We start from the raw sequence: 13,224 nt of genomic DNA on the forward strand, positions 1-13,224 counted from the left end.
CAACATAAAACAAACTTTAAAAGGATGCTTCTGACTGTCATGCCCAGAATAGACTGAAGGAGTCAATGGTGGAAGCAGCGAGACCAGTTGGAAGCTCATGCGATATCCAGGGGAAAATGATGGCTGCCTGAACAAGTTGTAGCTCTGGAGGTGATGAGAACAGCCAGATGCTGCTGATTGTCTTCTGAAAGAGGGCCAGTAGAATTTCCTGAGGGATTGGATGTAGAGTGTGAGAGAAGAGTTGAGGATGATGCTAAAAATTCTTAACAAGCAGAAGTTAAAAGAAGAAAATACTATGTATAACAGCAACCCCTGTTTTTGTATCGTAATTTCATACTATCGTTTGGAAATGCCAACAGAGGAACTCTTTTGGTCCGAGAAAAATAATGTCATACAAAAACTGTTGACAATTGATGATTCTCTGGTAGAAGGCCTTACTGCATGCGTGTTCCATTGGCTTCATTCTAGCAGAGACACTTCTCCAGAGACAGGGCTGTGACTCTCGTGTCTTACTCTGCTCAGTCTTGGGAGTGAAAGTGTGTTTGGAGTAATAGGGTTTGTTCTTTGTTTTCTGCTTACCTTGGGTGAAAGCCTCAGAAATACTTCTGGTGCCCATATTGATAAAAACAGTCATTACTAATAGTATCTGTGGGTACCCAAGGCATTAATATGTGCTTAATAAGATACTTAATGATAAAAGCATGGTGATCTCTATGCATACTGTTACAGAGCTTACTTGGAGTTTGAAACTCTAGCAGGAGCCCACACATTGTTCTTTTAATCCTCATAGCACCTTGCAAGCTATTATCTTTTTCTAACAGATGAAGTTCAGAAGGGTTACTCAACTTGGCTAAGTTCAGATAGATACTGAGGAGTGGGGCTGGGCTCCCTGGACTTTACACCTGTCTCCAAGCCAATGTTTTCTATTTTGCTGCTGCCCAACCTCAGGGATTTAGATGAATGATGTATTAGTAACATGTTACTTCAACAAACATACTGATTTAGTGCCTCCTATATGTTAGGAACTGGGTTAGCTTGATATGGGAGGATAAGAAGATTGACTGATATAGTTGATTAAGTGGTTATTGAATGCCTGTGATATGCTGTGCAGGGCTCTTGGAAGACAAAGATGAATGGTCCTTGCCTTTGAGGAAAGACACTCTTCCTTGAAGGTCTGGGACAGTGGTGTTTGAATAGTATAAGAAGCAGCAGAAACCTAAATGACGAGGCTTCTGTTTGGGGTTGCTACCTTGTTTTATTTGAGCATTCAAAAACGTATTAATCAAAAGAACTTTGTACTTGGGTGAATAGGGAAGTCTTCACAATCATATATTTTTTTCTTGACTATACAAAAAAAATTGATGTTATTTAAATTATTTAAATATTCAAAATCCTATTTTAAGAAATAGTTTGAGGTAGGGTTATCTTTTTTTTTTATTTTCTAACATGGTCTCATTGAAATTCTTTTCCCCCCCCCCCCCCCCCCGACTTACTACTAAATACATGATGAATAAATATCAGGTATTCAAATCACTTGAAGATCTGAATATATCATTTTACAACACAGTTAGCTGTACTTAAGAACTTCTCTCAAGTGTCCTCCTCAGGGATTGCTCTGCTGTCTAAATCAGGTCCACTCCCCAACCATTGTATATTACTGTACACTTAAATTTTTACAGTATTTTCTCACTATCAGACATTATTATCCATACATCCCTTTGTTTATTGCCTGTCTCCCATCCCTAGAATACATTTCTCTGAGAAATTTTTATAATGATAAAGAAAATTAGCATTATTCGTGTGAACTAGAAAAGTTGCTTGTAGTATTAGTTTGTTAAGTGTTTTCATTCTGAACCATGTACAAGAGTAGTTATGTACAAATCAAAATAGAGTACATCATGTTGTTTGAATCCAACTATTTTCTCAATTCTGAACTTGGTCCTATCACTTTAGTTGTTAATTTTTAACAAGGTAGTGTTTTGTTTTGTTTTTTTTTTTGACAAAGTAGTTGATTCACATAGTATAACATTTAAATGGAAGTAAAGAAAATGATAAACAGAATTAAAATATTTTTCATCTGGGCACCTGGGTGGCTCAGTAGGTTGAGCATCTGACTCCTCATTTCATCTCAGGTCATGATCCCAGGGTCATGAGATTGAGCCCCATGTTGGACCCTGTGCTGCGTTGAACCTGCTTGGAATTCTCTCTATCCGCCCCCTCTGCCCCTCTCCCCTGCTTGTGCATATCCTGTCTCAAATCAAATTTTTTTTCAACCATTATGACTTTATGATTAGATTTTTTCTATATTAAGCTATGTTTATGTTAAAAATCATACTTGTTAAACATCATACTTAGGTTAAAAATCATATTAAGCTATGTTTATGTTAAAAATCAAGTACTTGTACTAGAATACAAGTATCTAGATAATTGGTCCTAACTTGCAGCTTGCGTACATTCAGAGTTGATCTAAATATAACAAATATGAACATATATATACCTCAAACGCATTGATAAGAGTGTTTGCTACAAATAAAAATGAATGACATGTTTAGGAAAAGAGGAGACAGATTTAGAGGAAGAGTGTTTCAGGTAGAGGAAAAGGCGGGAACAAAACTTTTGAGAGTGATAAGCCATGGAGAATGTGAAATAGTCACAGAAGGCCAAAGGAGACAAAAAAACAGAAAGGTGAGGAAGAACCAAACCAGGTAGGGCCTTGTGGGATATATAGTAAGGAGTTGGAATTTAATCCAGGAAGAACAGGAAGTTACTGGAAGGCTTAAGCAAAAATTGATATGACTTGGTTTATCATTAAAAAGATTGTGGTGATGCCTGGTTGGTTCAGTCAGTTAGGTGTCCAACTCTGGGTTTCAGCTCAGGTCATGATCTCCTGGTCATGGGATCAAGCCCCACATGGGGCTCTGCATTGACAGCACAGAGCCCACTTGGGATTCTCTCTCACTCTCTCTCTGCCCCTTCCCCTCTCATGCACACATGCGCTCTCTCTCTCTCTCTCTCTCTCTCTCTCTCTCTCAAACAAACATTAAAAAAAATTATTGCTATCCCTTTGTGGATAAGGGATTATATAAGAGGCAAAAATTAAAGCAGGAAATTGGTTAAGAGGCCATTCCAACAGTTGGACGATAGATAAAAAACACATAGGGGTGTAATTAGATTAGGGAGAATGCAGGAAGGAGTATTCAGCTGGCAGACTGATTGTGGGGGGATAAGGGGAAAAGGATGGACTTCCAGACTTTTGGCTTGTAGACCTGGGGGACAGTACTACTTACTTGGATTGAAAGTCAAGAGTCTTGTTTGGTATGTAAGTTTCAGAGGCTTATTAGACTTTTAAGTGGAAATATTGAGAGGGCAGTTAGACATACTAGTATGGATCTCAGGACTAGAAGATGTAAATTTGGACTCTTTAGCTTACCGATAGTATTTAATAGCATGGGCCTGAATTGTCCTAAATAGAAGAGAGGAGAGATAGATACAGGAAGAAGGCTCAGGGTTTTAGAATCTTGGTAGAGGAAGAGAAGTCATCCAGAAAAACTGAAAAGTAGCCAGAGAGGGGAGGAAAACCAACAGAATAAGATGCCATGGAAGCCAACTGAAGGGAAAGTTTCAGCAAGAATGTCAAATCTGTCAAACCCTGCTGGGTGGTAGAGTGAGATACAGAATGAAAAGAAATCACTGTATTGGGAAGCATGGAGGTGATTGGTGAGGTGATAAAAGAGCTTCATGGAAGTGAAGGGGATGGACTGGAATGAGCAGAGGAGAGAGTGCATGGCAAGGGAGTAGATTATGAGGGAAAGAGCTAGAGAGAGAGGCAGTGGGTCAAGGGAGGAGTTTTCAGCATACTTTCAGTCGGCTTGCATGCTAGTGACAATTATGTAGTAGATGAGATGCTGCAGTGAGAGGGGGTGACTGCTGAAGCCAAGTCTTTGAGCTGGTGAGAGATGATGGAGTTCAGAGTGCAAGTGGAGGTGTTGCCTTAGGATAGAAATGGGAACACCTTGATGCTGTTACAAGAGGACTGTTCATAAATGCAAAGCTGCTGGTAGATGGTAGTTGGTGGTGGAAAGATGTGGCTTTTTAAAAAAATAATGTTTTATTTTTTGAGAGAGAGCCTAAGTGGAAGAGGGGTAGAGAGAGAGGGGAACAGAGGATCTCAAGCGGGCTCTGCACTGACAGGCTGACAGCAGTGAGCCCAATGTGTGGCTTGAGCTCATGAACCACGAAACCATGACCTGAGCTGAAGTCAGACCCTCAACTGACTGAGCCACCAGGTGTCCCAGTGGCATTGCTTTTTATTCCACAGCTGGGGAGGGGTGAAATCCTTAGATGTCTTGGATATTGGGATATTGTTTAGTGGGGACATGTGGCAGAACAGCTTGGCAGCAAAAAGTTTGTGTTTTAGATCTCCAGCCATGAACTGGAACTGTGAATAGTCATTGGCAGCTTTGTGATTTTCTTCAGCTACTCAGTACCGGTGCTCAGTAGGAAAAGAGTTTGGTCTAACCAGGGATATTGCTTTGCTGTGTGAATATAATGGAACAAATATTGATGGTTCTAATTTATATGATTGAATAATACCATATAACGATGGGCTTTGTACCCTATAGTGGGAAAGAGCAAAGTAAGGACAGGAAGGGATGATGGATGATAAAAACATAAGATCAGTGGATTTGTGGTTTATATTGTTGGAAAGTTGTTGGAGTGGTAAGTTAAAGTAAATGTGCTGGGAAGATAAATAGTATGAGTAGGAGAGTAAGAAGTTAAAAATTGTTATCCTTGGGGCAGTGCATTAATTGTTCTATGACAAGACCTAAGTCATGATCATGGGAGTGGCCCCGTGGTATACCAAGTGAAGAGTTGTAAGTGAGGAGGCTAAGGATTTGGGAATTCACTGCTAGGTGTATTATCCATATGGAAGCTAAAGTCACAGAAAATGATAAGAGTAGTGTAACAGAGACAGAACCAGGTGCTAAATTCTCTGGTGGAAAGAACATGGGAGTCTGAAGATGAGTGAAGGTTGACATAGTCCAATGACACATGCTTCAAAGGATCTGTGACTTCTAAAAGAGAAACAGTTTGTGCATATCAGTTGGAGCAATGAGGTTATCTGTGCAGCTTGTAGGCCATTACTTATTTGATAGGTGGGAGGAAAAAAAATCTAACATATTGAGAAGGAAGGCTGGGGAAAGTGGTCTTCACCGAGGGACTTTTCAGAGTGGAACTTGATCTGAGAGGATTTAGAAAGCTGGTATAGAGAGTACACTTCTAAGGACACACAAGAGTTTGGGAGGATGAGTGTGGGTAGGAAATTATAGACAGTATAGAAAAGTTGGGGGATGAGTTTAAAAAAAAAAACAACTTCCTGTCAAATAGGTATGAAAATCTAACTTTGGAAGTATCCAGACTTCTGCTTTCAAAAGCATAAAAATGCTTTGTTGAACCTGGAGTGACCATGCTAACCCCTCCAATTACCCATCTCTTGGCTTTCTTAAAAGGAGTTGAGAAATATTCATTCCTCTTCAGTGTTTTTTTGAAGTGTCAGGGGGGAGGGGACAGTTTGAGAAGGATAACTGCTAACTCTAACTATTTGGTAGAATTTACCTGTGAGACCGTATTGTCCGGTTTGGTCTGTTAGGAGTTGTTAAATTACTAATTCAGTTTCATTACTTGTAATAAGTCTGTTCAGATTTTCTTGTTCTTTGTGATACAACATTGGAAGATTGTGTGTTTCTGGGAATTAATCCATTTCTTCTAGGTTGTCTAATATGGTACATGTAGTTGGACTAGTTGGTTATGATCATCTGTATTTCTGTGGTGTCAGTTTTAATTTCTCTTATTTCTGATTTTAATTGTTGGGCTCTCTTTTTCTTGACGAGTCTGGCTAGAGCTTTGTTGGGGTTGTTTATTTTTTCAAAGAACCAGCTTTTAGTTTCACCTTTTCTACTATTTTTTTTAAGTCTCTTTCATTTATTTTTGCTCAGATCTTTATTATTTCCTTCATTCTACTAAGTTTTGTTTTTTTCTAGTTCCTTTTGGTGTAAAATTGGATGGCTTATTTGGGACTTTTCTTGTTGCTTGAGGTAGCTTGTATTGCCCTGAACTTACCCTTAAAACTGCCTTTGCTGCCTCCCATAGATTTGGAAAGTTGTCTTTCCATTTTCATTTGTCTGAGGGTACTTTGGAATTTTCTCTTTGTTAGATTCATTGACCCATTGTTTGTTGTACAGCATGTTGTCTAGTTTCCATGTGTTGGTGTTTTTTTTTTTTTTCTTTCTTCCAGTTCTTGTAATTGTTTTTTTAGTTTCATACCATTGTGGTTGGAAAAGATGTTTGATAGGATTTTAGTCTTGTTGAATTTATTGAGACATGTGATCTGTCCTGGAGAATGTTTGATGTGCTCTCCAACAAAAGAATGTGTTCTGCAGTTTTGTTGTGGAACGTTGTGTATATTTCTCTTAAGTCCATCTGGTTTAATGTGTTGTTTCAGCCCAATGTTTGTTTATTGATTTTCTGTCTGAATGATTATTAATGTAATGGGGTATTAAAGTCTCCAACTACCTTTGCATTGCTTTCAATTTCTCTCTTTATGTCTGTTTAAATTTTATATATTTAGGCACTCCTATGTTGTGTGCATAAATATTAATGTCATATCTTCTTCTTGGACTGACTTCTTATTATGTAATACACTTCCTTGTCCTTTGTTACAGACTTTGTTTTAAAGTATACTTCATTATAATATAGCTTTTTATTTTCATTTGCATGGAATACCTTTTTCCATCCCTTGACTTTCAATCTCTCAGTATCTGTTTAAATTTTTTTTTAAATGTTTGTTCATTTTGGAGAGTGGCAGAGAGAGAAAGAGACAGAATCCGAAGCAGGCTCCAGGCTCTGAACTGTCAGCAGAGCCTGATGTGGGCTCAAACCCACAACTTGTGAGATCCTGAGCTGAAGTCAGGCACTTAACTGAGCCACCCAGGTGCCCTAATCTCTCAGTATTTTTAAAACTTAAGTGAGTCTCTTATAGGCAGAGTATAGATGGGGCTTCTTTTTTTTAATCCATTCAGTGACCTTACACTTTTTACTGGGGCATTTAGTTCATTTACATTTAAAGTAATTGTTGGGTGTGTACTTATTGCCCTTTTGTTAATTGTTTTCTGGTTGGTTTTGTAGTTCTTCTGTCCCTTTCTTCATCTCTTGCCTTGTGGTTTGATGGTTTTTTTTTATTGTTATTCTTGGGTTCCTTTCTCTTTATTTTCTGTGGATCTGTCATAATTTTGGGTTTGTAGTTACCATGAGGTTCATATATATCCACTGACAGAGATCTGTTTTAAGCTGATAATTGCTTAAATTCAAATGCATGCTAAAAGTACATTTTTACTCCTCTTCCCTCCCCCCCCCCAAAAAAAAACATAAAACAATTTTATGTTTTTGATGCCCTGATTATTTTCTTATTTGGGGTATCCCTCAACAAATTTACTTTTAGTTGATTTTACTAATTTTGTCTTTTGACTTTCATACTAGCTTTCATAGTAGCTCATACTAAAGTCAGATGGTCTACTGACTTTACCAGAGCATAATACTTTCTTTCATGTATTTTCTTATTTCTAGTTAGGGCCCCCCCCCCCCCCCCCTCACACACTAAAAGGGACCATTTATTATTTCTTTCAAAGCCAGTTTAGTGGTAATGAATTACTTTAGTTTTTGCTTGTGTGGGGGAAAACTCTTTATCTCTTCTGTATGATAACCTTGCTAGGTAGAGTATTTTTGGAGAAAGTTTTCTCTTTCAGCACTTTAAATATATCCTGCCACTTTTTTCTGGCTTGCAAAATTTCTGTTGAAAAACTAGCTGATAGCCTTCTGTATGTCACTATTTGTTATGCTTTTGCTGCTTTTAAGATTATCTTTATCTATACTTTTTGCCATTTTAATTACAACATGTCTCAGTGTGTATCTCTTTGGATTCATCTTGTTGGGGACTTTCTGTGTTTCCTGGACCTGGTTTCCTTCCCCAGCTTAGGGAAATTTTCAGCCATTATTTCAAATAGGTGTTCTGCCCCTTTTCTCTCTCCTCTCCTTCTAGGAGCCTTGTAATGTGAATGTTAGCACACTTGATGTTATCTGATGGTTCTCTTAAACTATCTCCACTTCAAAATTTTTTTCTTCTTGATCTTCAGCTTGGGTGACTGTCACTACCCTGTCTTCCAGATCACTAATGTATTCTTCTGCATATTCTAATTTACTTTTGATTCCGTCTAGTGTATCTTTCATTTCAGTTATTGTATTCTTTAACTCTGATTGGTACTGCTTCATATTTTCTCTCTGTCAAAGTTCTCACTTTGTTCCTCCATTCTTCTCCTTTCTTCCTCCATGAGTACTTTATGACCACTACTTTGAACTCTTTATCACATCACTGGAAAGTGATATGAAAGAAATGTAAGTTCTCCCTTTTTGGGTCCTAAATAGTGCACGGTGGGTCCTCAGTTCTGGTTTAAAACTGATGCTAGGTGCATGCTAGTCTGACTATACCACTTTATTGGGATCACATAAATCACCATTTAGAAAGTACAAGTATTCCTGGCCAAAACTAACATAATACTTATTTTTTTTCTCTAAGTTTATTTTAAGAAAGAGTGTGTGCTAGCATGAGCTGAGGAGGGTTAGAGAGAGAGGGAAAAAGAGAAGCCCAAGCAGGATCTGCCCTGTAAGCACAGAGGCCAGCGTTGGGCTCAATCTCATGAACTGTATTGATCATGACCTGAGTGGAAATCAGAAGTCAGATGCTTAACTGACTGAGCCACCTGGACCACCCCTAATATACATTTTGAAAGTATAAAAAAGGCTTTATAATTGCATTTGTTCATAAATCCCTTACTACCAGAGGGGTTAGTTAACAAAGTTTAGTAATGAATCCACAGATCCTTGACTTAAAAAAAAAAAAATAACATAGAATTGTCTTCATGGGTTTTAAGTCATGTGACAGATACCATACGTGTGATGTAGCCTTCTGCCTCTATTTGGGAAAATAGCATCTTGGTGTTGGCTTAATTTGGGGGTGAATCCTGTTGTCTTCCTCCTGTTGCAAGTACAGAGTGAATGGGCCATTAAACAGTTTCCTTTTTATGCAAGGGCCTGAACTTCATTCATCCACAGGCTGAGCAGGTCAGTCCTTAAAACATTCTGCCAGTTGAACGCAGGTCAAAAGTTGCATTTCACTGTAGCACTTTTGCAGCCTCTTATTTTTATTTAGTTGTGAGAATGCAGCCTTACAGACAACTGTTAAGAAGCAATAATGTAAAATGTCTTAGTTCTTTGATGAAACGCCGTTAGTTCTCTTTCTGGCTTTTAAAATTCTGTTGGGGGAGAAACATTTTCCTTTGTTTCAAATACAACATATTTTATGCAATTCAGTAGGAAAAAAAATTCTGACAGTTTTGTTTTTTATAAATGCATCTATTCTTTGTTGCTTTGAGAAGTTACATGGTCCCTGTCTAGCAATTTCTGTGGCTCTTAGCAACAATGTTAATTATATAGCTTTGCTAACAAGTAAATGGTTAATGTATTATGTGAGCATTTTTTTTCCCTTTCTCTGCTGAGCAGTCTTTATTCCTGGCCATTTCTGTATAGGAAGGGTAGAAGTTTCAGTGGGGTTGCATATATGTACATACATTTAGGGGAGCAGTCAGCTGTGCTGTGGTCAGGGCAAGATCTAGAGAGCTTCGCCTGGTAAGGATTCTGCTCCTGGGCCATGGGGCCATTGAAAACTTTGGATGGAATCTGGAAGGATGTGGAGTGTCCTTCAAGGGGAGAGAAAAACTCTGCCCTTGCCAGCTTTGTCTATTGGCAGGTGCCACTCCACATAGATTGCATTTTTTAAAAATGGATTTTCCCTTATTGTCTTTTTAAAAAAGAGCTTTATTGAAAATTAATTCACACACCTACAGTAGTTTTTAGTATAGTCACAAATATGTGCATCCATCACTACAGTCTATTTAGAATGGTTTAATAATTTAAAAAAGAACATTTGTACTCTGCAGCTATTACCCCTTATTCCCTCATCCCATTGCTCCCAGAGCTAAGCATCCAGGAACATCCTTTCTGTCTCTATACGTTTCTTTATTCTGGACGTTTACATGACTGGAATTGTATACTGGGTAGCCTTTCGTGACTGGTTTCTTCCCATTAACATAATGTTCTTAAGGTTTAACCATGTTGTAAAATGGAATAGTACTTTATTTTTTTATGATTTAATAGGTTTCATTGTATAGATATGTCATATTTCGTTTGTTTTTGTCCGTTGATTAACATCTGGGTGATTCTCACCTTTGGCTGTTCTAAATCATGCTGTTATGAACACGGGTGTGCAAATAATGCTCTGAGATCCTGCTTTCAATTCTTCTGGATTTATGGGTAATAAAGACTTTTTTTTTTTAATTTAAAAATTCGTAGTAGCCACATTAAAAGAGAGAAAACCCAAACAGATGAAATTAATTTTAATAACAAGTAATATAGATCAGTATATACAATGTATTATTATTTCAACATGTAATAAAATTTTAATATTTTGCTTTCTTTTTTATATTTTTTATATATTTTATATGAAATCTAGGGTATCTTCCGTACTTCTAGCACTTCTCCATTTGCACTGGCCCATTTCCAGTGATCAGTATGCACATGTGGTTAGTGGTGAGCATACTAAACAGCATAGCTCTAATCCCTCAGGTGCTTAGGATTGAGGAAGAACTGACTGTATCATGAGAGCTGCTCCTGAACTCCAAACTGTGTTCTCTCACTTTCTTTCTCTCATTCCTTGAGAAATACCCACATAAATGCTCTTGGCGGAATCTCCAGTCTCACTGCCAGATCTGAGTTGATTCTGTGAGAAGGGCTGTGTGATCTTGTGTTGGATGTAGTCAACTAAGTTCAACTTGGTTTTCTTCACCGAAACTTTTGAGTCTGAAACACAAAATGTGATCCAGTGAAATGGCTTTATATACTTAATGCTCACTCACTCTCTTTGGAAAAACTTGAAATCATGACAGATGATGGAAATCTAGCTGTTGCAACTTTTTGCCAGCTCTTAACGACTGTTTTGTTGATAGCTGGTGACAGTGCATTTTGTAGAATGGGCCGGTCTGTATGGGTGAGGGTTGGTATGAGAGGGTGATCGTTAAAATTTCAGCACATGTTTCTAATAGAGGCATGTTGTACATTTTGAATAAATGCCTGAAACTGTTTGACATTAGGAATGTAATAAGGGCGGGGGAGCTTCTTCCAACACAGCTAATGTAATGTGTTACTTACTAATACAATACTGCTCCTGTTGAGTTGGATTATTATTCAAATACATAATTAAGAGAGGACGCGACCAGAGTTGATGTGTTCATCTATGTCCTTTCTGTGTCCATATCTTTATATCGGAGTTGTCTAATGAAGTTTTGGAGAAAATGCCTTGTAGATGAACAGAAGTTGTTAAAACTCCCAGTTTTGCCATTGGCTTGGGCAAGTTTTTCAGACTCTGGGTCTTGACATTATTTATTTTTTAATTTTTTTTTTTTTTTTAACATTTATTCAGAGAGACAGAGCATGAGCATGGGAGGGACAGAGAGCGGGGGAGACATAGAATCTGAAGCAGGCTCCAGGCTCTGAGCTGTCAGCACAGAGCCAGATGCAGGGCTGGAACTCACAAACTGAGAGATCATGACCTGAGCCAAAGTTGGATGCTTAACAGACTAAGCCACCCAGGCGCCCCTTCACATTCTTAACTGCAACAAAAAGCATTCAAGTATGAGGCTAAATGTCTATGAAAACATCTAGTACAGTGGTAACATGCAACAGGCTAGTATTTTCTGTCTCCTACTCCCCCACCAGGCCAAGCTCTAGTGCATAATCTTGCCCATGTTGGCTCAGAGGTAGAGGTCTGTGGTCTCAAGGTACGTTTTTAGGACAGCAAGGAAAGTGCCACTGAGATAAAAGAATCTTCTATAGACCATTGGGATAAACTAGATTTTAATACTCACTGGGAAAAATTTTGGGAGCTTTCTTATTTATTTTAACATTATAAAAGCATGTAATTTTGTACTTGTGACATCTGGGTAATTAGGCTTTGAACACTGGTGCCTCCTAGCTCTAGCTCATCATCATCTGTGGTTTCTTTCACTGCAGATTGGCTATTACCCATCAGCACCTTTTTGCTTTAACTGAAACCGTTTTCAGTGAGACCAAGATGGGAAAGCATGGCTTTGATTTTGAATCACTGTAAAAACAACTTTTATGTGTTGAGTTGCATTGAGTTTTTGTTAGTTCACTGAATTTTATGGTTAAAGAAGGCAAATAACCAGGTAATTATATTTAGCATATGAAAAGAGACATATTTCATATCATTTTCAATGATAAATTTAGCTGTGGACCTCTCTGACCTAATATAATAACATCTCAGTTTCAGAAGCCTAATTATTTCTCCTAGGAACTTTTTACTTTGCTTACACAACTCAGTTGAGAAGAATTCAAATAGCCTCCTAGGTATACCCAAAACAGAGCCACAATATTAACCATTGTTACTGATTTTTAGCTTAAGAAAACTGGTAAAGGAAGTTAATTTTTTTTTAAATTTTTTTCAACGTTTTTAATTTATTTTTGGGACAGAGAGAGACAGAGCATGAACGGGGGAGGGGCAGAGAGAGAGGGAGACACAGGATCGGAAACAGGCTCCAGGCTCCGAGCCATCAGCCCAGAGCCTGACGCGGGGCTCGAACTCACGGACCGCGAGATCGTGACCTGGCTGAAGTCGGACGCTTAACCGACTGCGCCACCCAGGCGCCCCAGAAGTTAATTTTTAATAGTCATTAAAACAAAAGTAGAATTTAACATTCACGTACTAGTTTATAGATTAAGGCAATTTTTTGTACATTAGATAAGTTGTCTGAAATTTTTGAAACATCTTAAAATTTTTTTTAATGTTTATTTTTGAGAGAGAGAGATTGAGCGTGAGCTGGTGAGGGGCAGAGAGAGAGGGAGGCGCAGAATCTGAAGCAGACTCCAGGCTCTGAGCTGTCAGCACAGAGCTCAACACAAGGTTCGATATGCTGCAGTGCGAGATCATGACCTGAGCTGAAGTTGGACCCTTAACTGACTGAGCCACCCAGGGGCCCCTAAGATCAAACATGTTTAAACAGAAGTTATTTCTTTTAGGTTTATTTTTCTAAGAAACTG

The sequence above is a fragment of the Panthera uncia genome, chromosome B1, assembly GCF_023721935.1.
Source record: "Panthera uncia isolate 11264 chromosome B1, Puncia_PCG_1.0, whole genome shotgun sequence".
NCBI lineage: Eukaryota > Metazoa > Chordata > Mammalia > Carnivora > Felidae > Panthera > Panthera uncia.